This window comes from Lepisma saccharinum, chromosome 7 (assembly GCF_977018435.1).
Source record: "Lepisma saccharinum chromosome 7, izLepSacc3.1, whole genome shotgun sequence".
In the NCBI taxonomy this organism is placed as follows: Eukaryota; Metazoa; Arthropoda; class Insecta; order Zygentoma; family Lepismatidae; genus Lepisma; species Lepisma saccharinum.
Genome location: NC_139235.1, coordinates 60563768 through 60588246, shown reverse-complemented (window position 1 = coordinate 60588246; position 24479 = coordinate 60563768). Strand labels below are relative to the sequence as shown.

Genomic DNA, 24479 nt, shown 5'->3' with positions numbered 1-24479 from the left:
TGATGATGAATAATATGTTATTTCTCTCTGAAAAGACGCAGTGTAGATTATATCTGTTGGCATAAAAGAAATATAATTTTCCCGGGCAAGCATAATTTATTGCTGGCCAAAACATAGGATTGATTAAAAGATTAGAAGAACATGCAAGCAATTAATTATGTTTACTTGACCTCTCTTCCAGTGTATTGATCAAAAAATTTTGCCTCATAAAAATATAACAGCAAATAATATGATTTTATACCCAGACAACAGCTATTAACTAGGCTTGGGTGATCCCCAATATGCTCTGTTGTATAACATTTTTACCAGGTTTTCAGATCTGGGAGTTGTATATCAACTAGCAGTAATTATTCTCAAAATCTCACGTGTGGAGATATTATTTTGCCACATGTATTTCAATCTATCAGGACTCGAACCCTGAGCCCCTTGTTTACAAGGCAACAATATTAACATTTTGCCATCAGGGGGCTTCACATTTTACCAGGATTCAAACCCGAGCCTTTTGATTACAAGGCAATAAAAACCATGCACCACACTCTACTGGCTCTCAGAACCCAATAAATATCAATTCAAGATTCCTGGGATTTTGACAAAAAAACATACTATAAACAATAAGATGATAAGAGAACTTGGCTTAGTTTTAAGTATAGACAAATCAATCTGAGGGGCTCATCATTTCTCAGAAAATTCCTGAGGGCATTTTTACAAAAATCTTGGATTAGACAGGGTTCCACACTTGAGCAAAAAGCTCATATGCTCATGTTGAGCTTGTTTTAAGTGTAAGCAAATCTGCTGGAGGGGGGCTCATCATTTATCGAGCTGGTAATATCATCAATACAACTACTTACCGCGCATGCTCGAACAACAGCAGGAGTCGACACGATGCACGGTATTGAGAAAACGGCCCTGTCGGAGAGACACGTAAGCGACAAGCGAGACGTGCAGCTTGCCCTGTCTCTTTTCAGTTCGAAAGGTTGCTTTGATTGCTAAACGTTCGCCTCCAAGCGACCGCCTCTTGCCTGTCGCTTCGATGTGAAATCTTCCTTAGACCTTGTAAGTAAACAGAAGACCAACATATGGTGTTGATTGTTACAACCAATACTAGCAGGGAACTTATTCATAAAACAGCAAACAACATCGTGCTCTGACGTTAGTGAAGAATGTTTTGGTTTTTAGTTTAGGCTTGTTAGATTTAGTTCTCTTAGCATAAATAATAACTTTTTCGTCAAGCCCACACAAAATGGCAGTGCATTTATGCTAAGACAACTAAACCTATGAAGCCTAAACTAACAACGAAGGCATTCCTCGCTTTCGTCACTGCACGATGTTGGTTGAGGCTTGTGTTATGAGTAGACGTCGGATTTTAGGTTTTTAACCTATTTTTTTTCCTTTACAAGAATGTAATAAATAATAAGTTATGTCAGCGTTTCGTTAAATAACTCAAGATCTGATGAAGTTTTATAGTGCCTAAAAAAACGATTTTCCTTGTTAAAACTTATTTTAGGTTTATGCCCCTAAATCAAGCTTTTTTTTAGGTTTTTATATATTTTTAAAGGTTTAAAAGATTTTATGTCACACAGAGGCATTTGGTTTGTTTGGTCACGAAAAAATTCAATGACGAACTTGTTTGGAGTAGATTTCCCTTTCTCCAAGTCCATGGTGATTTTTCAAAGCTCTAAACAAAGCAAAATGTCTGGTGCAGTCCAAAGTGCAAACTTCTGATCCGTGTGGTCTTGCTCACTTTCGCGTCACTTCGGGGCTTTGTGGCATTCACGCCGTGTAAACTAACAATTCAGCATTGAAGTTTGCACCACTGACTATATGCTTTTGTTGAAAGCGTATTTTCAGCATATAACATGATCCTCAGAGACTAAATTGCGGAGTTTGACTGTGGATGACATGAAAAAAGATTGTTGCTTAACTATACGGCGAAGAGTGGATTTTAATATCAAATTTCCAAGGGTATCTTCTGTCATCGCCGTAGGGTTAGGCAACAACACACATAACGTTATGCAAGATAGTGCGTATTTCAGGATATAGGTGTCCCATTTTCATTGCCGGTGACTATGCCAAATCAGCATTTTTCAGGAATTTCGAACTATTTTAAGTTTTTTCTGAACCTACTTCAGGATTTTTCGAGCCTAATTTAAGATTTTTAGGACCTTTTTTAGGATTTTTAGGACCTATTTTAGGATTGTTAGAGCCTATTTTATGAACCTAAAAGCAAAAAAGACCTAAAATCAGAGGTCTAGTTATGAGTGAGACTCTACTGAGAGAGCCCGGATGAAAGATATCAAAAGGGGGCGTTGTGTGAATTGTTAGCATGCTTTAAACGAAAAATAATGTTATCGTCCTCGCATAATCTTACAGGGTAAATTATAACACCATTAAGCCTTGTTTCCATGATTATAAAAAAACTAAGTATGCTGACCAAGGCAGTAATTTATTTTATTAAAAACATACACTAGACGTTTAGTTTATATTTTTAATAAAATAAATTACTGCCTTGGTCAGCATACTTAGTTTTTCATAATTACAGGGCAAAATGCAACGTATTCAGCAGGTCTAGTTTGTTGTGCAACTATTATTGAATAACGCCAACAGATGTCGTGGTAAGTCACATATGAGAAACACACTTTCCACTCCGGCGAGATACGATAGCGGTTATTGGTCTCTGCTAGACAGCGTCACTTGAATATACTCTACCGTCAGTGGTGTAACAAAATCGTCAAAGAACCGCCCGCAAGAAACAAATCCCCAAGGTACAGTTAGCAACGAAAGTATGTTCTTAGAAATTTAAGTAATTATTTCGAATGATTGGTTGTGTTATCTAAGAAAAACAACTGATGTACGTTTCCTACGGTTTATTTCAGTGATTTTACGTGCAGCATCACTCAAAAGTCAAACCTATATCTAAATTGTGGGCTGCACAGTGAACGTATTTCGCGATTTTCCGTTTTGGGGTTTTTCGTTTTAACACTATACTATTATAAATCCCGGATATAGAAGAACTTTGGCCTCGGTCTACTTAACGAAAGCACTTTTTCTTCTATCGCTTTCACGATTTGCTTTTCCCATCCAGATGCGCTTTTGTTTTTATTTTCTCGGAAACCTATAAATCTTACATTCACATATTTAAACACTTGGCTCTATTGATCTTCTTTCCAGGAGGCCATGTGCGTCTCCTTTCTTGTCAATAGATTAAAATTGGAAGTACAAGTTAAAGAGAAAACGGAATAAAAATGTGTTTTTCATTCAAGACAAGTTTAAATGGTTAAAAGTGTCGAAGCAAGTCATCGTGAAAATCTGCTAAAATGTTGCACATGAGAAACACAAAAATTATTTATCTTCTTTCGGCCCCCTTAGCCTCGGACCCTGCGGGGCCCCTGCCTGCCGTGTAAGTATAGTCCACGCGTTTACTTCTTCCAAGAACTGAAAGATACCGACGCCACGAACGTGGGTGGGGTTAAACAGTGAGCGAGTTCTTTTCGTCCAATCATACTCAACCTTCAGCCAATGGGCGCAGCTGTCATTCTGCTCGTCTACTCCACGTGGAGTCTCAGTCAAATGACTGCGGATACGCTGTTTCCGTAGTTTGCAACTTCAATGTGGAGACCGTGGGAAGGTGCTTGTGCGCGGAGGGACAAGGTGGCTTAGAGTAGATGTGTGGCAACACTGTGCGTTGAATGTGATTGTTGCAGTTGGTGGGCGCGCTCCGTGGGCTCCAAAGCCAGCCGGCTGTTAACGAAGCTAGCGCGTCGACTAGAATAATTCTGCTCCGAGCTTTTAGCGTTGTGTTGAATATTTGGGCGATGTTTTTATCCATGTGTACGTAATTATCAACTAGAAATGACTTCAATTGCGTGTTATAGTTTGATAGCAAGAATCGTAAGAAATGTTCAACTAGTTTAAATACATTAATTCTTCCAAACCTCGTGAAAAAAGTGTAAAGTTGTTTAACACTGTAGTGAGGGACCCGGTTAATCAACAAACTGAGAAATTGTCAATATGGTGTAAGATTTATCATTCTCCTTGTTATCCAAAGTCAACTGCCTGTGAATGAACATGCTACAGATTTGCAGTGGATTTGCAGGTGAATGTGGTAAATGATCTATACTATTGTACAGTCACAGGCAATAAAAATGGGACACCTTGATCCTGAAATGCTTCCCTCCCCGGCGTTATGCGTGTTGCCTAACTCTGAGGCGATAAGTGGATTTTAATAGCAAATTTGCAATGGCAACTTCTAACGCCGCCGTACTATTAGACCATAACGCTCGCAGGGAAATGAGTACTTCAGGATCAAAGTGTCCTATATTTATTGCTGGCGATTGTACCTCCAAAGTAGGCTAATGCGAGAGTTATTTGAATTTGTTACGGTAGTTGCCGCGGTGGCTCAGTCGGTAACGCGTCTGACTACCATGCTCAAGGTCCCGGGTTCGATCCCCGGCCGGTTCAAATCCGGGAACTTTTCTAACGGTGGAAGCGGCCCCGGCGCCTACCCAGCGTGGAATAACATGGGTACCTGGGGGAAACCCTGGGGGGTAAAGGCGGTCAGGGGCGTGATGCTGATCACATCACCCCCACTCACGACCGGATCAAGAAAGTGTGGGGCGTTACCCCCACACCCCCTATACGACTTAATGGCGTGGTGCTATGCACAGGGGAACACTTTACCTTTTTTTTTACCTTTTACGGTAGTTGATTATTACTAGGTTTCCTTACAGTTCGACTGCTTGATTGGTTTATTTTTCTTCGCTTTTCTGCCACTTTTAGGCTAATCGCGACGATGAGGAGGAGTGATGATATGATGAATGTGATGAAGGAATACTCACAAAGAATACCCATGCCAAACGAGGATTCGAACCCGGGCGCTCTGTACTAACCACTCCGCTATGGAGGTCAGCCCTTACAGTTCAAGAGCGTCATGCCACTCCTCTGCATTATATTCTTTTCTCATGATCCACCTTCGCGCTCGGTTGATTGTATGGGTGTCTATAAATTATTCACCCCATAACAGATCAAAATATATTTACTGTATAAAGTTTCTCGGAAACAATAGACATGGCATTACATTCATTGACTCAAATAATTTTTAGTGAACATAGTTTTTAATAAACCTGTACATGAGCACCCTGAGTGGCTTTCACAATATCGAGTATATTGATGAATTCACTCTACGTGTTGCGGATCATATCCACGGTGATTCATGCCACAGCCTCCTCGTCCCTGGACTTCCATTGCACCAAGTCCGTAACTTTCTTGCTGTAGTCGATGTCCTTGACGTAAACCCAATAAAGAAACCTACGGGATTTTGTACAGGAGATTTTGTTTCCCACAACCACAACACACACATTCCTCCACTGTCGCCATTTTACTGTTTCGTCGCAATGCATGATGGTACCGAGTGTTGCCAAGTACATGTAAGAATTCTTTCGAGATGTTCTTCATGTTAATACTAACGACATCCACTCCACTTGCATACAAAGTCTTTTATGGGCAACATTTATGGGGTGAATATTATCTGGACACGTTGTATTGTTATTATTTTCGAAACGGGAACAAAAAATTGTTCGAATTGTCATTATTGCGTCCCTCAAATATCTTTCTCCCCCCGACCTTTCAAAGATACAAGCACTGATTCATTTCTCCAGAAATCTATAGCCGTGGAATAAATTAATTTCATTTGTTACGTGTAGATGCCGTCGGCCAAACTTTTTCATATCACAACAGGGAGAGGATCATGTGTCGGCTTCTGTGATCCTGCAGTCTGCCTTCTGCTTCCAAACAAAAGAGCAGTGGCCAGCACTAGATACGAATTCCTTGCACTTATTTTCGTGGATGAACAAATTTCCTAATTGTAGTATTAATTATTTATTTCACTTGCAGCACGATAATTCGTACGATGAAAGCAGTCGTAGTACAGGGTGTCCCTAAAGTCCCTTTACCATGACGTTCCCCTGACGGCCAGTTCCTGCACGTCTACACTTCACGCGGCTCACACTCGCACTGCTTCACACAAGCCTGCAACGCGACTGCCATCTAACGGGCAACAACGGAACCCCCTTCCGGCGGCAAGAGTTTGGTGGAGACGCGGTGTCTACACGTCGAGATACACGAGGTGGTCTGTTATCCACTAACTGAACCTCATATACCTACATATAAGTGTGTAATAGCTCACTTGATAGAGCAATGGCGTGGTATGCCATAGATCACGACTTGAGTCCTGATTTGATCTGAGCATACATTTCGTTTACTGTGTATATTTATGTGTTGCTCTTTTAAGGGACGAATGAATTCTGTTATATTAATATTTTCTTTCTCCTTGCAGGAATGAAGACATTGTGCTGATTCGGTATCCGGATAAAGCAACTAGCTCAGGGCCGTTATATAAGGTAGGTGAATTGATAGTTTTAGCCAATAGGCGAATCAGGCTTTTTTTAAATCATATTTACATTTACATTATGTTTCGAAAGCATTCTGTCTTCTTGAGCAAGCATTTATTACGTGATATTACGTGAAAATTCGACACGATTGTACTCTTAAACACTAGATAAGCATCGTGAACATTTGAAAAGTCCAAATGCACCATCTGTGATTTCTTATTGAGACGAAAGGGGATAATATCATTCCCACTATATTTCCCAGGAATGCTGACAACAAAAATATACATTATATTTATATTAATAAATGTAAATGAAAAATTTTAAAATTTACAAAGGAACTGTACTGTTCCACACACTGCAATAAAGTCATGTAATCTCTGTGGCGATAGACATGTCCAAAAGTGTAATCCAGTGCCGATTTGCTTCCGTGTATTTATAAATAGTATGATATTTACTAAATTGAAAACATTGATAAACAGTCTATCTTAAACGGTGGCTATCGACTTTTTTTCTGATTCTGTATTCAGTGCTTTCATTTGGTTATTTTGCCCCTCGAACGCGCCCCCTTTAGCGGCTGGAAACACGTAGCTTGCCGGCGAAATCAGACTTAACTCTGATCAACAACGTTATCGACAACAGATCCACACCTCCCAGGTTCCGGTGGAGTCTCATAGTCAGTGATGAATTCAGGCGATATCCCTAGGGATCCATCCCGGACATTAAGGAGCCTCCCGAAAATTTCAGCAACCTGGCAGAGCATTCGGACAATTACTAAGAAATTTGGCAACCATGTTCACTTTGACTTTGTTTCATTCTCTTTAACTTAACGTAGAACGTACTTTATCTGTTGTTTTTTTTGTATTAATTGGCACTGATTCAATCTTCATTATAATTAAAGGTCAAAATAATGAACGAATTTCAATTTTCGTCCGTTTCGTAAACTGTTATATTAAGAAATAGGTTGGATCAAGATACGTTTCAAGCTTGTGTGAAGGTATCAACTGCTGAAGTTGATGACGTCATCCAAAGAGTTTCTCATTGATGACGTCATCCAAAGATATACTGTAGAAAGCCTAGATGCCTTAGCTTGCTGTAAATATAAATTTTTCCATGCTATAATATTATTTCATTGATTATCATAATCTCATTCTTAATATGATTATTAATTACACCTAATTCTAATTACTATGGCTAGGATTTTTATGACATAAAAATCATCAAAATATGCAAAATAAAATTTGCTCTTTTCACCTAAAATTTTACAAAATATGCCCTTATAACTGGACTGTTTCAAACATCAATATCTAAATGCTGAGATATTTTCACATACGTACTGTTTTAGTTAACTTTATGGGCCCTGAGTTGAAATGCACAATGGATACTTTCACTAAATTTTCAAATAAAAATGAAAAACATTTTGCTGCAGTCCAAAAAAAAAAAAAAACTTGAGTAAACATGGGAGTAAGAACGAATTCACATCGAAAATGACTGTATATTTCTTGAAAATGCAAAAATATGCTGAATATGACCGAAAATCCATCAAAATATGCTCTATCGCGCAGAAATGGCCAAATATGCCTAAACTTGCCCTTAAAAAGCACCTTAATTTAATTAGTTTCTTCATAATATGAATTTCTATATATTGAGGGAACACATCACCCTTACCCCAAAAAATATGCTAAATCATGAAAATCCTAGCCGTGCTAATTACATTTAGTGTAATTTAATCACATATCAGATCTACGGAACAAGTTGAAAATATTAGTATTGTTATATTGGTATTATATTTTGATGCCTATGACATCCCCCCCGTAAAGTTTAAGGTCCTCCCGGACGAAAGTGGCTGGATTCATCACTGTGGACTGTTCGGATTCCACTTTAAACTGTAGGACCAGTCCCGATTAACCTATCAATGCATAAAGTGGTCTTAAGACAACAACCCTACAACTCCATGCCGTCTGGACGTAGCACATCTCTGTCTGCCATGAATATCAGTATTTGCTTCCATGTGGGTGGATGTGTCGTGTTGAAAAGGGATTTATATTCGCTTCTGTCAATTTGAATTGATTCAATTTCCTACTAACAGCACAAGGCAAGGGCGCTGTTAGTTTTACCTCCTGCGCAAACTCCATTTCCGCAGTTGTTTTTGAGCGTGTCGACGAGGCTTAAACAAATAAAACCGTGGAAGTAGTGTAATTGCACATTTTTTTAAAAAATATATATACCGTGCGTCCATTTCGATCTGCAGCCGAGAGATCGGGAGAAACGTGGCGGGCGGCGCTGACGGAGATGCCGACATTAGAGGCCTGTAATGCCCGCTTATTTTTGTGGACATCTTGCAAAACGAGCACTAACCTGTGTTATAACACGCAAAAGTTCTTCTGTAATTCTTCCAAGTTCCACCCTTATATACACAAATAAATACGCTTTAGAAATTATATTAAGAGCCACAGATAATACTCTGTAAAACATTTTAATCATAGTTTTGACCAGTAACGTCCTGCTTAAGTTTATATCCTTGAAAGAGTTTTGTGTCGATGGGGATCGTTTGGAGGTTTCGAATGTGCAACACTGTATCAAGATTACGCTGCAGACGAACCGTTAAAAGCTAATGGTGTTCGTAAGCTTCCTTGCAATCCGAAATCTCCTAGCTCAAGTTTTTTGTTCCTTCGCGACTACAGAGCTGTGAATATAGTGGCAGGCAGATGTAAACCAAGAGCGTGTTAATTTCGTACTGTGCGTAAGAGTGTTATTCTTGGTTACTTGCCGTTACTTGTTTGTGTTATTGCAGTGTGTATGTGTGTTGTGTCAGTCAGACGATTGGAATGCCAGCCGCAAGGTTCACGTTAGAACAAAGAATTTTTATGTATGACACTTACGTGAAAACGGACTCGTGTCGAGACGTGTGTAGGTGGACATCACTTTGAACAACTCTTATAACACAGGTTAGTGCTAGTTTTGCAATATTTATATAAATGTCTGCATATGTCCATAAAAATATGCGGGCATTACAGGCCGCAAATGTCGGCACCTCCGTCAGCGCCGCCCGCCACGTTTCTCCCGATCTCTCGGCTGCAGATCGAAATGGACGCACGGTATATTCATGTAATCTAATTATATTTATTCGATCTCATAGATGGCGCAGTTTTTATTATGATCTCTTTTCTGTTTCACTTTCAGTGAACACATTCGTGGGGGAATTTTGCATTGCTATTTTTGTGTATAAATTGAGCTTAAAATTTGTTTCTAGAACTCTTTATAATTCCTGTTATAAATAAACTTTATGCAACTAGAAAATTATCGCTCTTGACTGTACATTTCATTTATTGCTATTATTTGATGGTCTACGATAGCTTACTATTTCAGGACCGATTAAAATCTCTTGCTTCACTTGATTCTATACCGTACTCCTTTCGTTTTTCTTTTGCAACAAACTAAATAGTATTCATACAATATTAGTGAACATTTACCGTTCCCCTTCCATTTCCTTGTTTATTTTTCTCTTTGAAACTTCACATCCATGCCTTTTTTTGTTAAACGCTTTTGTTATTTTATAACCTTCCTTTCATTTTTCGTTCTCGTTATTGTAGTAATAAATGCGCCCTTTGATCGTTTATTTTGTTTGTATGTGCTACACTGCAAACATGAAACAAGGTTTTTTCCCGTACTTGTGTTCATTATGATTTTTTTTTATTCTGTTGTTTGATGTGGAATTTTTTCTTTGATGTTTTTTTAAGGGGGGGGGGTGAAAAGGAATGCATTTCAAGTGTGGGCTTAATCTTAATTAGCTTTTACCCCCCTCCTCCGCTAGTTAGACATCCGCACGCCTGTATCTGTTCCATAGATTCTGCGTTCTAAGAGGCTAACAAGGTTCTGGCGTCTGGTTGTGTGTTGTCCTTTCTCCGTATGTCACGCACGTTGTCTATGGAGGAGTGATTTCAGTTCTACAGTGTTTTAATCCGCTTTGAGCTCGTTTCTGTAATATTTGTTATTTTAAGTCACTCAACTTAGAATGTTAAGGCGAAGAGTGACATTCTCGCACCAGCTGTGCATTTATTTCAGTGTGTCGGAATGGGCAATGCTACTATAGACTACTATAGACTGTGCATTACATATCTTGCCCTTCAGTCATAAGAGCCAGGTGCCTGCAGTCTCGTATCACTCCTTGCTCTCGTTTTGAAGCCAGTGGGCGGAGCTTAAGTTTGTCTGCGTAAGATGGCCGCATCTACTTCAACCAATGACTTAACACACAGAAGAACATTACATCGGATACTTCAAGCACACGCGGGCTGGAAGGAGCATGGAAGTAAGCTCCAACTACAAACGCAAACTCGAGGTTTATTTTACACTTAAATACTACAAAACAAACTTTGCTTATGAAAAATTATTCCTTCAGGTTTCCTGTCGCTTCTGTTAGTACAGCCGTGTGTTGAGCAGGCACCATTGCTTCCTAAATCTTATTCAAAAGTACACAAAATTACAAGCTTTCTTGCGGCGTCTTCGAATGTTTTGGTGTGACATCTCCGGTTCTGTCACATGACCCGGGATCAGGAAGAGCACGCTGGGCTAATTCTTCCAATCTTCATACCTCCATGATAAAAACTTGTATTGTTGTTGTTATTATTATTACTACTTCTTCTTATAATTATTACTTTACAAATCATAAAATTTAAATTGAATTGATATTTTTTTCGCATTCTATACAAGTTCAGACTCTAGTCTATTTTTAAGTAGAAACTGAATTCGACTTGCTTCCTTTCCATAAACATCTATCACTTCGTTGATGAACAGTTCTATGTCTTTTTGTACTTTTTCACAATGGGCAGATATAAAACAGAGAGCACTTAATATACATCCTTCATGGTACCTCTGATCCATGTTTTTACGTGTCGAAGGGCACTGTAAAAAAGTTATAATTCAATATGGCAGGGTGTGAATTTTCAAGGTCAGATCCCGATTTTTTTTCGGTTTCTACTTAAAAGTAGACTAGAGTCTGAACTTGTATAGAATCCGAAAAAAAATCAATTCAATTTAAATTTTATGATTTATAAAGTAATAATTATAAGAAGAAGCAAAAATAGTAATAATAATAATTAATGTGTCTGACAAATTTACAATTCATGATGGGTTAAATTAAGGAGATGCATTATCTCCATTGCTCTTTAATTTTGTCTTAGAATGTGCTGTTAGGAAGGTAAAAGAAACTAAAGAAGGACTAAAATTAAATGGTGTGACTCAGTTGTTAGCATATGCAGATGATGTAGACTTATTAGGGGATGATATAAATACAATTAAGAATAATGCTAAAATATTTTTCAAAACTGCTAAAGACAACATAATTTGTATTCATGTCCAGATATTATTAGAATAATTAAATCAAGAAGACTTAGGTGGGCAGGCCATGTGGCACGAATGGGAGAGGATAGAGGAGTTTACAGGATTCTTGTTGGGAAACCTGATGGTAAGAGACCTATAGGAAGGCCAAGACGAAGATGGAGGGACAACGTTGAGATAGACCTAAAGGAAATTGGTAGGGATGGAAAAGAGTATATAGATCTTGCTCAAGATAGGGACAAATGAAAGTAATGTGTTGCTGCAGCCATGAACCTTCGGGTTTAAGAAGGCTAGAGAGTTAGTTAGTTAGTTAGATCCCGAATTTTGGTAATCCTGAATTTTTGATATTTTCTGCAGTAGTCTATAAGTGTCTGATTTTTTTTAATTTAACAGTTTTTATTCCAGAAGTGCAAAAACAATGACTTGAAGAGGAAATAGTGTGTACAGTTCGAGATTTTCACCGCATCGGGATATTTCGGAAATTTCCCGTCCCGAATTGTTTTCGACCTGGTCGGGAAATGGATAATTTTTTTCAGTCCCCAACGTCAGAATTATTAATATGTCCTTCCCAATCCCATCCCGATCACCCCATGGTTACGATAATGTCTCTTGTGAAAACGCTCTCTCGTTATTTTGTTGAACATGCCAGTTAGTTGCAGTAAATGACAGCCTATACGTCGCAGAAAACAATATTCTTTATAATAAAATATCGCTACAATTCCATCATTCGAATTACCTGAACTTTCTTAGATATCTTAGGTGGGGCAAGTGCCCTCCTCCAGGCGTCGTTTGTCCACTCAGTGGCGTATTTGTGATTTAATTTTGGGAAGTATGCAAGTTTATACATGTCACCAGTTAGTAAAATAAACTATTGTCTTGCGGTTCTATGTACTATATAACATTGGTTCTAACCTAGGTTATTAAATCTTACTTAATAGATTTTATAACGTAACTTAGAAACAGTGTATTTACATTATAAGAAAACGCAAACTCGTACACAAAAAGAGCTATCGAACTAGTAACACCGCAAACGTATCCAAATTTCCATTACCAGGTTCAAACTTAACCCCTAAAGCCGGTTTGACGTACACCATACGTCAGCATCATGGCTCTAAATGAATCTATTGGCGCGGAAAGAAACGAATTTTCTTCTGCTTGCTTGTGAGACTGCCACCTAGTGTCATTTTGCGAAAATATTTCGAAAGTTACTTTTGTTTGTCCCTTGTTTGCGATAGTTTTTCGTAAAAAAGGTTGGCGGGGATCAGCGGAATGAAGGATCTTGTGAGCGACAAAATTCGTGAAATTATTGAAGAAAGTGACGACTATTCATCCTCTAGATTATTGTCAGGTAGTGAGGAAAGTGATTTAGACTACGCTGAATCTCAACAATCAAATGAAAACAATTTAATGTAGCTACACAAGTTTTTTGTAAACACTTTCATACATATTCTGTGAGGTTAGTTAGTTGCAGAATGGCCCTTCTTTTACGGCTGCATACTTTTTGGCAGGGAAATCGTTGAAAATTTGACCATTAATGGACACAAAAGATTGATTGCTTTGGTTTATTTTAGTTCGCTTTTCTGCCATTTGGACCGCTGGTGTCGCAGCGCGATTGGCTGGACAGGAATGATTTTTTAGATCTGTTTGTTACATAGTTACGAACGCACACTGCAAGAGATTATAAATTTCTCTCCATGTTGCAAGTGAAAACTGCATTTAAAGTTGATTATGAAGCTGGGCACGATGTTTGAAAAATATGATGAATAAACATTTTCAGATTCAAATGTATTCCTTATGACGGCGGTTCCCAAAGTGTGCGCCATGGCTGGCTTACAGGAGCGCCACGAAATTCTCCAATATTTTCACTGAAATGACACTTACTTGATAGTCAAAGATATGATTGTTCTAAATATGTGATTATTTAGTACTTTTTACATACAAAATATTTCTGAATTTGAAATAAGTGTTTATCTTTTATCTTACGGCAAGCAACCTAACCACACTAACTTTTTTGTTTGTTTGAGTTAGTGTTTTAAGTCCACTTTATGCACAGGAAGGCTAATCGGGACTGGACCTACAGTTTAAAGTGGGATCCGAACCAATATGTTCCTCCACCGGGTATCGAAACCAGGACACCTTGATTACAAGGCGACGACGCTACCTCTGCGCCATCGGGAAGGCCCTAACTACACTAACTGAGCTTTGCAAGTGTTATAAAGGCCTACACTGTGATTTGTGCGCCGCTGAGAAATCTTGAAACATTAAGGGCGCCGTGAAGTGAAAAAATGTTTGGGAACCTCTACCTTATGAGAAAATTGTACGTATCGTACGCTTGTCACTTTACAAGTTTCGATTGATTTGGTGTTGTAAGTCCACTTTATGCACAGATACGCTAATCGGGACTGGACCTACAGTTTAAAGTAGGATCCGAACCGCTATGTGCCTCCACCGGGTATCGAACCCGGGACCCTTTGACTGCAAGGCGACGACGCTACCACTGCGCCATCGGAGAGGCCATCAGTTTACAAGTGATGTGCCTGTTATGTACAGGACGTATGGTTTGTTTACAACACCCCCTTTCGTCACTGTTCAGTTTTAAACAAAGAAACCTCGGAGTGCGCATGGAGACCCTATGTTTACTGAGACTCATTTGCGTCTACTATCGTGTTCTTTTCACCGTTTCCGTTTGCGCTACTGGGGCATTCCAGCGTAACGTGTGTGACATTTGACCCACAAAATTTAAGGTTCTAGATATGAGATTGGATTAAAGTATTCATAATGAACCGATTTCATAGAATTATGATGTACTTTATGGTGTCTGCTAAGAAATGAAAAGAGCTTGAGTATGATGGCATAGGCTGAATGCCTAAAAAGCATCAACACAAGTGCTTTAAGTGCAGGGTGCGAAATCGTTTAAGACTGGTGGGGGAGAAAGATCTTAATCTACAAACCCCCTCCTCACAAACATACATATAAATTATACGATATACATATTTATAATGTTATTAGAAGCAAAAATAAATTACTAAATTAAAAATATATTATTATTATGATTATTATTAATTACCCAAAAATAAATAAAATTGTCACTTTTATATGTATCAGATATTATAAAGTAGCAAACTACGTACTTCCTTTACTAACTGGTCAAAGATGTTAATAAATTATGAAATAGTTGAAGGGGTTTTATTATGTGTAAGATTTTATGTAGTTTTTTATTTATGTTAATATAAATCAATTAATGTCATAGTTATTATTGTTTTGCATTCTTGTTTTACTTTTGTTGTGCGTATTGATGTAGATTTGTCAATGATCTCTTGAGAGAGAAAAAACATTGAACACTCACAACTACACTAATTGGTGTATGTATGATTCGAAATTATTCTTAGTACATTATATTTGAAATTAAAAGTAATTGTTTATATTTTGTTTGTTGTAACAAAAACTCTCCCCCCCCGAAATTTTTTGGTGGGGGGGATTTTTGAGGCCAAGATTGTTGGTGGGGGAATTTCCCCCGTCCCCCCCTAGAATTTCGCACCCTGTTTACGCGTGTGACCCTTTAAAAATATAGCAAATTTTGGCTTCATTTGTCTGTGAAGCACGTAGGCTGCAGATACTAGTAGTTTGTTTTTGGTCAAATGTGCAAATTGTATGCATTCACAAACCTTAATGCAATTAAAAACAATAATAATTTCCATATTAATTCATTTTGTTATTTACATGGAGTAGGACCACTTTTCGTGGAATGTCCCTTTTACATCCGGTACACTCTGTATGGAGAGTAAACCATCCGTTACACCCTGTATGGAGAGTAAACTATCCGGTACACCCTGTATGGAGAGTAAACTACCCGGTACACCCTGTATGGAGAGTAAACCATCCGGTACACCCTGTATGGAGAGTAAACCATCTGGTACACCCTGTATGGAGAGTATACCATCTGGTACACCCTGTATGGAGAGTAAACCTAGACAATCTTCGAACACCGTTGAGGATGCAGTCCTGAACGACTCGCACCGAAGGAGAGCCGGAGAGAATCGCCCCTTATTTAAAATTTCGCCTCCCACTCTCATTTCAACCCTTCCGAGCCAATCTTCAAAATAGACGCGGCATCGTCTCTCTTCGGTTCAGAACGTTGCTTAGTGAATACTGAAAGGATAATTAGTGTTGTAATTCGCCTCTTGTTGCCAGGACGTAATTTCCCCCCCCCCCCGTTCCTCACATCCAGCGTCGGCATGTTTTGGTAAATTAAGTTGGTTCGGGCCGAAGTGCTCGCTGAATTCCTAAATGCTAATGGAGGGATTATTCTCTGCTCTTTTGCTTTTTTTACGTGCACGAGACGAAAGATGCGAACATTTTTAATTAGTCCTGTTACAGCTACGTGTGTGCTCAATTGGGTATTGCTAGGCTTCTGAGAAGAACATTTTGTGCTGTAAACAGGATATTAAACTTGATCATTAGTTGCTCGTCAAAAACGTAAGTACAGGGTGTAACGAAAAAATATGGCCAATATCTCCAAGACTGGTTCTATGCTGTAATAGATATGGGAAGTTTTAGGTTTCTTTAAAAATATAAATCCCACTTTATGTAGAGATAGGTTAATCTGTACTGGACCTACAGTTTAAAGTGGGATCCTAAATGCCCATTAGTTTCATCTAATCATCATTCATCCTCTCCGTCGTGATTTATCTGCAACATGGTTACAACTTAAGTTTGTTCTATTCTTTTCGATATCTCTTCTAACTATATAAATGGTTTTTGTCCCACTTATAAGCATTAAGCTATACGATTGCACTAACGATTTCTATGTAGACAAGATGTGGCACATATGTGCAGTCTCGATTACCTATGTATATTATTAGTATACAGAAAGTATATGCAATGACCAAATAAAACAAATTACAGTTATCTAGAATGTAAAATAGAAAAAATATTGTAATAATACAAATAAGCAATTCTGTAAGTATTATTTGTGTAAATGAGGTTGGAAAGATAAGTAAAATAGGAAACATTCAAAACCAAAATACTTATATAATTAACATAGAAAATATTATAAATTCGTAAATATCCGAGTAAGTATTCAACTCATTTTGGGGTCAAAATTTTGAAAATTTCGCAAAGAAACAAAGAAAGATCATCCTAGGTCTTCGTCTGGCATATTGAAAAATTGCACTTACTCTGTCTCGGTTATGTCTGGAGGAGGCGAACGAAAACAAATCTCTGCGCAAGTAGTAGAGGGCTCGACCAATGAACGTTTGAGAGCGAACAGGAATGCATGGATGGGGAAAAGCGACTGCGGCTACAAACAGTTTGCAGGACAGTGTTGTGCTTCGCTCCGCTCACTCGCTTTCTCCCCATCTCTGCCCTTGTGTGAGACTTTGCTCCATAGATTCCATGCACAGAGTATAGATAGAAAATTCGTGAGTCTTTGAAATGGGAAGAATGTAAAATAAATTAAACTTGATAGAAGTTCAAAGAAATTTGACATTTATAGCAAATTTAATATATTTGGTAATTTTTTCGAATCAAAAGTGTTGACCTTCCTGGGCCATTAAAGTGTTTCCGTCGAAAGCTTGGATCTCAGCGCAACGTACGAACACCCACTTCTGTTCTCTTTAAGCTCCAACCAGAGCACCGCCATAGAAGCTTCAAACGGAACCCACCATGCATTTACCCACGGCTTTGCCAGCGAGCCTAGGAGTTGAGACGCAAGAGCATCGCAGTCGGCAAACAGACCGACCTAAGGCAGGCCGACTGCCAAGAGTCCCACCTCCGAAATGAACATCTGGAGCTGTCACTGATTGAGGGAACCCCGAACGGGAAATCGATGATCCATCGGGAGGATGAGGGAAATCTGGGTATTCAATGGGCGACCCACCGTAATTCCCTTCATGAAATATAGAACCGAGGCACAACCGCGGGTTTTTTTATATCGCTCGTGAATCGATACGGTATCGCACTTGTGGAGTTTAGGCACGCACGCTGCGGGAGTGTAGCTGCTTGTGATGTAGGGAGGGATAAGAAGGGCGGAATTATGTCGGGGGCATCTTACGATCGCCCTAGAAGAGAAGGAACGAAGAGGATAGCTGAGTAACTGTTCGGAAGGGACGGATAAATTATGACAGATAAAGGGAGGACCGAGAAGAGCGAGCGAAGGATAAGACAGAGTAGAAGCTAGAATTATCCCAATTGTTCCATAATTTCTTGTCACATATTTGAGTTACATGGTATTTGCTATTTGGATTGATATAACCAGCCCCTTAGGTAGATATTTTGGCTCCCTAGGCACGCCAAGACGAAGATGGAGGGATAATGTTGAGATGGACCTAAAGGAAATCGGTAAGGATCGGAAAGATTGGATTGGTCTTGCCCAGGATAGGGACAGATAAAAGGCTTGAGTTGCTGCAGACATAAACCTTTTAAGAAGTCTAGAGAGTTAGTTAATTAGTTATGGTTTGTGGTATTTACATCCTGCAAATATTGAAATGAGGAAACAAAGAAAATCAGAAAATAATATAGGTAATATTTAAAGATCCGTAGTTGCATTTCTGATGTAAGAAAGGTTAGCACAGTTAAGAATATTTCAGTTATGTATTAATTTCTGTGAAATATTAGGAAAGGGATTTATGATAGAGATCTTTTCGTGACGTAGTCGAACAGGGAACATCATGTACTGAGTTGAATTGTGACGCCTATTTTCATGTGGTGTCATTCCTAAAAGAAGTACCAGTATATGTACTTTTCACTTCATCACTTGAAACTTTTCATTGGGAACAAGGGTCCAGTAACGCCTGGTATGTTTTACTTCTCCCCTTGCTTCCAAGTGTAAATTTCTCCGTCCCATATTCTGACTTTGTGCCGGACCCTGTGGTCGAGTGGTTAGCACATCGCGCTGCGACGCCAAGGGTTCCGGGTTCGAATCCCACTCGGGCTTGGTTGTTTGTGAATGTCCATTAATCAATTTCATCATTTCATCACTCATCCCCATCTTCGCAAATAAGCCAAGAGGCACAAAACGCGAAGTAAAATAAACTAAATCAATCAATCATATTCTGACTTTGTGGGCTGCTGCTACTAAAGAAAAAAGGATCTCTGTGCGCCCTAGGCTTCAGCCTCCTAGCCTACCCCTTGATACGGGCCTGGATATAGTTGCAAACAACGCCTGCATCCAATTGTTGCCTCAATTCGAAGCCTCAGCTCTCGAGAAAAGGTTGTTCCTAACATTGGTGGGATGTGCAAAGTTCCCTATTTGAATAATATAGCCAACGTCTGGGGTGGAGTGGTTACCACAGCTCGCTACGACGCCGGTGGTTCATAGTTGGAATCCCGGCCTGAGCGTGGACGTTCTTTGAGAGCGTCCGTTCATTAATTTCATCATATCATCACTCATACTCATCTTCGTTATTAGTCAAAAGTTGAAAAGAAGCGAAGTAAAATAAAGAAAACAAAAAGAATCAATCAAAGAGAACAGCCTACACGGCGCAGTGACATTGGCATAACGCGCTGCACAAACTTGCATTTGATTGGTAAAATTGTCAAGTGACAGGATACACATGTCGCTTGCTGTTTTTGTGTGAAATTGTCGTCTGTGAACGTTTTAGGAGGAGAGTTAATATAGTTACGTCTCCCTTGCCTTCGGCTCCTCCATCCTACACCTCCCCAATGGGGTAGTGGTAACGTCGTCGCCTTGTAATCAAGAGGCCCCAGGTTCGATACCCAATGGAGGCTCACAGTGGTTCCGTTATCATTTAAAACTGTACGTCCAGTCCCGATTAGCCCTACAAAACTTCTAACTCAGATTCTTCCATCCTCCCATTGCAGTCAACCTAACGCTTCGGACAATCAATTAAGTAAATTTACCAACATCAAATCGATCAATTTCGTTTTCATTTTTATAGCAATTTCTTTGCGTAATCTTCTTAGATTAAGAAGTGACATTATAGTTATTATTGTAATGAAACTTTTATGTGTGAATTTGTTGTTGAGAGCAAGGCGATGTTGAATCACCAAACGTGGAAGAGTTTTCTCATTGACTTTTCCAAAAAAAGGTGACATTACAATGCAAGAGCCTGACAGTCAAACAAGGAAGAGAACCAACATTCAAGAAGGAAGCGGGGGGGGGGGGGGGGAGAATGTAACGAGCAGACACAAAGAAGTAGAGTTTCCGGCCTGTTGTATGATTTTTCGCCCCCTTGGTACGTCATGAAAGGAAAACACGAAGCTGGGAGGAGAAAATCAAACAGAGGGATCGTGGTCGGGTGGAATGTTCGATCCAACAATAAATTTATGTCTTTGTTTCCCATTGTGGATAAGCCACCCTCCTTTCGCAACCCCTCTGTAACCTTCCTATTCTAACGAGCGCGGGGCACGAGCTTCCTCTGTTTTTTTATACCTTACCCCCTTCTCCTACCGTGCGTTGCGTAGCAACGGCGAGTTTTTCCCGCGCAAACTTACGCGCCCTTTCTAGGTCCCTTGGATTTTAACTCCAAAACGGTGTAGTTGCTGCTGTTCCAGCTCCCCAGAGTATTTTAAACTCTCTCCCTCCCCTTTTCTGTCTATCTCTGGTTACCTTTGTAACGACCCTGCGTGGTCATCACATGTAGCTATCCTGCGTGATAGCCATATTCTTAAATATATAATTATTAATGCTTGCGAAATGCCCTGCGAGGCTTACGCTTTTGATTTATCTAATTTTGAGTGCATTGTTGTTAAGCATATATTGTTATGGCACACACGTTTTGGTTAAAGAAAGCATGCTAAATACCCTGCGTGGTTTACTCATTCAGTTATCTTTTGTGCAGTAATTGTTGTTTAATTTGTAACTTGCATTGTTGAATCTCTTTATCTTGTAATTTCTTTAATGTAACGTGTTCAGTTTAGCACACAAGTGTTAAGTTTATATCGCCACATGCTAGTGGTTTTTACAATGCTAAACTTGATATTTTATAACGCACGAGTTGCATCTCGTGATTTGAAGGGAGTTTGCAACGCTGCAGCCGGCTTAGTTCCGATCTTCTCCACCCGCCTCAGTGCTGCCACCAAACAGTATATAAACAAAGCAGCGAGGCCCGGAGCTCAGTCGACTGCCAGATGCCGACTGCGAAAGACCTGGTTCCCAGATCTAGTCTGGATGTTCCCCCTACCGGGATCCAATAGCTTCCTTGAGAAGGAAGGAGGAGGATAAGAAAAGCAGATTGCCTACCTACCTGGTCTGCTCCATAAGAGCTTGGTGTGCTAACCTTGGGTCGTGGCGGCCCAAGCCCAAGTCTCCTGGGTGCTTCCAGACCTTCCCTTTGTACCTTGCCGTCTCTTGCTACTGACTGGACATACCAAGGGACCGAACCGTTCCCTTGTCGTAGCTGGATTGACTTTGCGGCGTCCTTTCATACCAACACCTTTGTGAAACCGCGGGCCCTTGGCCCGTCCCTCGCTATTGATTGGACGCTTTCGCATGTTGTCCCCAGGCGGCGTGGCATGTGACGACTACCAAGGTTCCTATTGGTTACCTGTACTAGTTGGTTCCCCCCCCCTAAATTAGATAAGAATACTAATACTGCCCAGGTACCTCACTGAGGAGGATTTAAGAGCGTATGTGCTAAACAGGTTATTTACATGCGTGTATAAATATAAATAAACATTTACAAGTTGACCTTTGACCTTTCCATACTAAACCCCGCAAGCCCTGAGATACTTTTGAGTCCATGTCCTCGGCTGGCTACAAGCTAGCATATATGGGTACACTTTTGCACCGCTCCGTGGTGTAGTGTACAGTGCTCCGGCGCGCGGACGTTGCAAAAGTTTTTGGCGCCCAACGTGGGGCCCGATTTGCAAAAACACAGGGCTCGACTTGTAAAACGTGGGGTCAGATTAGTTAGGTGGTGAAGCCGCATATGAACTAGAAGTGGCTCACTGGTTGTAGTGCAAGAGTTAGTGACAGTGTTCGTCCATTGAATTCACGAAGGTAGTGAAGTGTTTTCGGAGAAATCATACAGAATTCACGAAGGTAAAGTGTTGTGACATATACGATTGTGACAAAATGGAAAAAGAAACGTCCGGAATGAGTCTACGGAGCAGAGGGAGAAAAACCATGGAAGGTGAGATTGGGTTCGCATGCTGTGATGATCCTGGAGCCGAGATGGAGTCCTTCCAGTGTTTCCAGTGTCTCAAGAATTTCCATTGGATATGCGAGGGGCAAGAAGAGACCTCAGAGACTGTTGCAGAGGCTAGGTGTAAAACATGCTTATCAGCACCCTTGGTAGCGTCCCTGCTTGAACCAAGTCTTCCAAGTAAGACCCAATCAGACCATTGGCTGCTGGAGTGGTTGATGAAAGATAAAGAGGAACGTACGAAAGAAAAGAAAGAAGAGGAAGAGCGTAGACAGATTGATGAAAAGCAAAGGAAAAGGGAAACTGCTCAATTAGAGAAAACTCGTAAGAAAGAGTTGATAGAGCTGAGACAGGTGGTCGAATCCATGGAGGAGAGGAGACTCCTTGAGAAGGAAGAGGAGACAGCCCGTATTAAAGAGGAGAAAGCAGAAGAAGAAGCTAAAAGAAAAGAAGAGGTACATCAGTTTAGGACTCTGATAAAGTCTCTTGAAGAGAAAAGAGAGGTGGAGAAGCGAGAAGCTGAAGAGAAAAGGGAGATGGAGAAGAGAGAAGCTGAAGAGAAAAGAGAAAGGGAGTTAGAAGTTATCCGTGTCCTGGTGGAAAGTCAGGAAGAAAAGAGAAAGAAAGAAAAGGAAGAAGAGGAAGAAAAGAGAAAGAAAGAAAAGGAAGAAGAGGAAGAAAAGAGAAAGAAAGAAAAGGAAGAAGAGGAAGAAAAGAGAAACAAAGAAAAAGAGGCAGAGAATGAAAGAAGGCAGCTAGAAGCCGAGAAAAGTAGGGAGGAGTTGCGAACGTTTTTCTCTCAGCTTAAGGTTGACCAACGAGAAAGTGTTAGAGAAGAGTTGGAGAAAATCCGGATCTCTTGCCAACAGGAGGTAGTAAGGGTAGTAGAAGAACAACTAGAGCCCTTAGCTGAGTGGCGTGGAGAAATCGAAAGAGAGCATGAACAGATGAAGAGGAATCTAGATACCTGCTTAGAACTGGTCCAGTCTAGAGGGGAAGTTACTAGGAAAGAAACTGAAAGTGACGATCCCGAGAGGGTTAAACATATAGAGGCCTCTGTCGAAGCAATTAGTTCAGTGGTAAAAACCCTTGGGGAAAGGACCGAGCAGATGGAAAAAACTGTACGAGAGCAGAAGGAGGCTGCCGATGCATTGACGCGGAATCTCCGGGAAGAAGTTGTAACAACTGCTGGAGAAAAAGTGAACTCTCTCCGTGAGGAGACCAAGAGACTGGAAGTGTCCCTTCGAAGAGAGATCCATGAACAAACTGGAACTATAATTAGAAGAGTAGGTGAGCTGCAGGATAAGTTTCAAAGACTGCAGTTGCAAACCGAAGCCACTTCAGATGTACTCCCGGATTCTATTGAACGGGGTGGAAGCTTAAACCCGGAAGCGGTCACCTTTGAACCTCCTAGAGTAGTGCAAAGTCCCTACTGCGTCGAAAGAACAGTTCGAACAGATAGAGGCAAGCGACCTAGAGAGGGAGACAGTTCTGATGGATCTCCTCCTCGACGTAGAGCCGATTTCAAGATGCCTAGGATGGCTGATATCGCCCACATACCAAAATTCAAAGGCGATATCGAGGCCCAATCGGCAGAGAAGTACCTTAGAGAGCTCAATGTCAGTTTCGAGCTTATGCAGATACCTGAGCACTATAGACTTGAGTTACTTCCTAGAGTATTTGCAGGCAAGGCGGAACATTGGCTGGCGGGAAACATAGATAGTTTTGTCAACTATGCCGACTTTTGCCTAAGATTTAAGGAGGAGTTTGCCTCTGAGAAAGCCAAACAAAGACAGTTAACTGCCGTAAGAAATCGACGATATTTTCGCCCAGTCCACGAGAATATGGAGAGCTTCGCTTGGAGCATCTACGCTGCCTATCGAAACTTGAGTGACAATTTCAGCGAAAGTGAAGTGCTGAATCTAATAATAGGACAGCTGCCGTATCGTATCCGGAACCTCTGCCTTGCGCATGCTCCAAGATCAGTTGATGAATTGACCAGTTTTCTCAAGGACTTCGACATCTATGACGATCCCGATGCTTGGAGAAATAAGGAAGACCCCAAGAGTAAAGAGTCTGGAATCAATAATAAGAGCTTCAAAGTCCGCAACATCGAGACCAGAACCAGCGGTAGAGAAAGGAATGCTGCGAGGACTCCAAAGTTTTATAGAAGACAAGGCTGGAGAGGAGCGGACCGCAGCCAACAGGATGGTCAGAGGAACTTTAATCGACCTTATCCAGAAAGAGGTCGAAGCTTCCCTGATATAAGGAATTATCAGGATGGGAGTTCCCCTAGACGATACTCACCTCGGGATGCAGAACAGACTAGAAGGCAGTCACCAACCAGAGAAGACTTGACCTCTGAGCAGGAGGAAGCCCTAGAGACAACCCGGGACTTCCTGCATAACCAAAGGTCACAGTCTAGTCAAACAAACTAGAGCCTTGTCTAGGTGCTTCGTTCCCATTTAGGCAAGGGGCCTCGGAGGAGCGACCACAAAGGTCTATCCAGGAACTAAAAGTAAATTTTCAATTGTCCGAAACAGAGGAAATAAATTTGCAAAGTGATCTGAAATCTGCTCGAGCATCGAAGACCAGTTACAAATCACCAGCAGTGTCTGCAAAATTAATAGAAATACCGATAAACTGTGTAATT

The 24479-nt window shown here is 40.4% G+C and overlaps 1 protein-coding gene across 1 annotated transcript in view; it reads left to right on the top strand.

Moving 5' to 3' along the window:
• Positions 1-24479, top strand: part of LOC145989867 (chaoptin) — an 838754-nt gene that overhangs the window by 574060 nt on the left and 240215 nt on the right. Inside the window, exon 2 of the mRNA XM_083125332.1 lies at positions 6332-6395. The gene's annotated coding sequence lies outside the window, so the exon portion shown is untranslated. The remainder of the gene's footprint in view (positions 1-6331; positions 6396-24479) is intronic.